We start from the raw sequence: 2,837 nt of genomic DNA, 5'->3' as shown, positions 1-2,837 counted from the left end.
CTATCTCTATAGCCACCGTCGTCTGGGAATGAGTCCTTCTTTTCGGCGGCTGTTATATGTGCTGTCCTCTTCAGCCATCGAGATGTCTCCATCGTCATTTGGTATTATGCCTCTGGATGCGGGTGCTGCCCTCTGCCCAGTTTTTTGGTTGGTGTTATTGGGACGGCTCAGGGTGTATGCCGAAGCACGAGTGAGAGCTTTGCATCAGCTCCAGTTGTTGCAGCTCTCATCTTCTCATTGCCACTTGCATCTAGCCCTGCCCCTTCACTACACGAAACAGTGAGGAGGTTTGCCAGGGAGGGACGTGTTATCACATGTCGATAGCACCCCACGGGCGTCGTGCAAGGAAACATCATATTTTCATGCGCTGGTAGCAGTCACTCTGGATCTGGTGCATCCATTGGAGCAGGCCCTCTAAACCACGCCTCCAGCGGCTTGGTAGCTTGAGACCCTCTGCCGCTGTAATCTAGGAGGGCCCGCTGCAGCGGCTGGACTCTCTTGCGCACAGAGTCACATTGCTGCATGAATCTGGGCAGACGCCGCCTAGTAGCAGCTCCGTCACCATCGTTGTTGCTGTTGTATGTAATAGCTGGGCTCTCTTTCTTACTGTATTATTTGTAATGTCTCCGTTCTGTTCAACAAATACAAGTTAAGCAAATCTCCTGTTTATTATGTTCACTTGTCCGTTAATCATTTATGCTCCTACCTAGCTTCCTTAGGACGACAGTTACCGCACCACTCCGTGGGCCACTTCTTCTTACCGCTATGTACGAAGTTCTACACATCACATGGTGTCTTGCTAAATACCACATATATGTATATGATTTATTTTCTAAATATATTAGAATCCTTGTTACAAAAGATGCTACCGCAGCCCCGATAATCAGAGGGATGAGGGAGAACTGTATCACGAGGTTTGGGAAACCATGGACTCCACAGTCATACAGCCCCTCCCTCCACCCCCCTCCACCCACCCCCCCTCACTCCTTCCCCGGAGGCGGCCCTCACCGCCGGATTTTACATGTAAAGCGTGGAAAACCTCTCTTCAAGAACAACAGATTAGGCTAATTTTAATTTCGAAACTTTATTGCGAATGCAACCCAACTGGAAGGATTTTCAGAGAGTTCAACATTTTCATTAGGAAGTAGATTTCCTACCAACATGAAGCTACAGTCTAGATGGGTCGTGTTTATAGCCACTTTTGAACAAAAAGTGGAAGTCCTGTTACAAGTTAAGGAGGTGAACCAGTATTTAAACTCTGTCTCGCACATGCCAGGGTGTGACACATCAAGAGAAGAAAAAACACATCAAGCTCTCATTTCCCTAATAGCCTCTGCGCGTCTAAAGAAGTCCGATTAAGATAAAGAAAATGGAATGAGTTCAGAACTTTCTGGTTGGTGAGAAAATTCTACTGAAAACTCACCCCAACCCCTCAATTCTGCAGAAGAAAAACAAGAAATGGCAGTTTCTATACAATCTTCCATACAAGATTATAAGAATACTGCATAGGGTCTTTATCTCATAGCCTAACCAGAGCCAGAGAAAATACTGGTGAGAACTCACCCCAACCTCTCAATTCTGCAAAAGAAAAACAAGAAATGGCAGTTTCTATACAATCTTCCATACAGGATTATAAGAATACTGCATAGCCTAACCAGATTCCAACAAGATTGAAGGATTATATCAGCATAAAGCACCCCGTCATCAGGTCACAAGTGGCCCCTCGGACAATCCGACCGCCGTGACATCCTCAGCTGAGGATGCGGATAGGAGCGGCGTGGGGTCAACATACCTCTCTCCCAGTCGTTATGATAGTTTTCTTTGACCGGAACTGCTACTGTTCGGTGGAGTAGCTCCTCAATTGGCATCACGAGGCTGAGTGCACCCCGAAGAATGACAACAGCGCATGGCGGTCCGGACGGTCACCCATCCAAGTGCCGGCCACGCCCAACAGCGCGTAACATCGGTGATCTGACGGGAACCGGTGTATTCACTGCGGAAAGGCCGTTGCCGTATCAGCATAGAGATTTAAATAAATATGTGCAGAAGAGATTTTGTTTGGAACATATACATTCTTACTTGCAAATTTTTTCTTGTGTTTATCTGTTTTGTTTGTGTGTTTTGTTTGTATGTGTATTTAGGGCCACAAGTCATGTTTGCTGTTCGAATATGATAAATATGGATCATTACAGATCTATCAACACTAAGTATTCACAATATTCCTCTCTCTTGCACACAGTAGTGAGTATTGGTAGGAGACTAAAAACCAGCTAACCAGACAGTAAGTAATCCATGATTGACTAGACAGAATCCGGACTTAACTAGTACCTTTAAAGTTATGGACATTTGGCTAAATAGTGGACCGTCTGTTCAGCACGAAGAGATCATTTGTAAATAGATGTATAAATGGTATAGGGGAAGAGACATTCGTTCATAAACTCCAGTAGAAAGCAATTTTCCTGCTTGAGTGATGCTAGTAAGAACTGGAAACGCCAATTTGGCATCCTGCAGGGATGTGATCAGTAATAGCCACAATAAATGCAAAGTACTGCTATAGAAGGGCTCCCATGAGGTTGTTTATATGTATATATGTAGTATAGGGTAGGTATCTTCTGTACATATTTGACCATTTGGACAAAAAAAATACTCAGGCACCTACGCGTCCGTACGACGAGTAGCAAAGAAAAAAATAAGAAAACTCTTATGTTAGTTTCAAGCAAAGCTGCCGTTCACAAGAAATATTTTAATATATTTTTAATTAAAAAGTATGCCATATAATGTTTTACTAAGAGAATAAGAGAAGCAAATGATTTTTATTAGCACATGAGTTTCACCTT

The 2,837-nt window shown here is 43.8% G+C and overlaps 1 pseudogene; it reads right to left on the bottom strand.

Moving 5' to 3' along the window:
- Nucleotides 1-1,894: 1,894 nt before the first annotated feature.
- On the bottom strand, nt 1,895-2,012 carry LOC124778337 (annotated as a pseudogene).
- Nucleotides 2,013-2,837: the final 825 nt, after the last annotated feature.

Source organism: Schistocerca piceifrons, chromosome 2 (genome assembly GCF_021461385.2).
Source record: "Schistocerca piceifrons isolate TAMUIC-IGC-003096 chromosome 2, iqSchPice1.1, whole genome shotgun sequence".
Lineage (NCBI taxonomy): Eukaryota > Metazoa > Arthropoda > Insecta > Orthoptera > Acrididae > Schistocerca > Schistocerca piceifrons.
The sequence above is the reverse complement of the archived record's forward strand: the minus strand, read 5'-3'. Positions and strand labels throughout refer to the sequence as shown.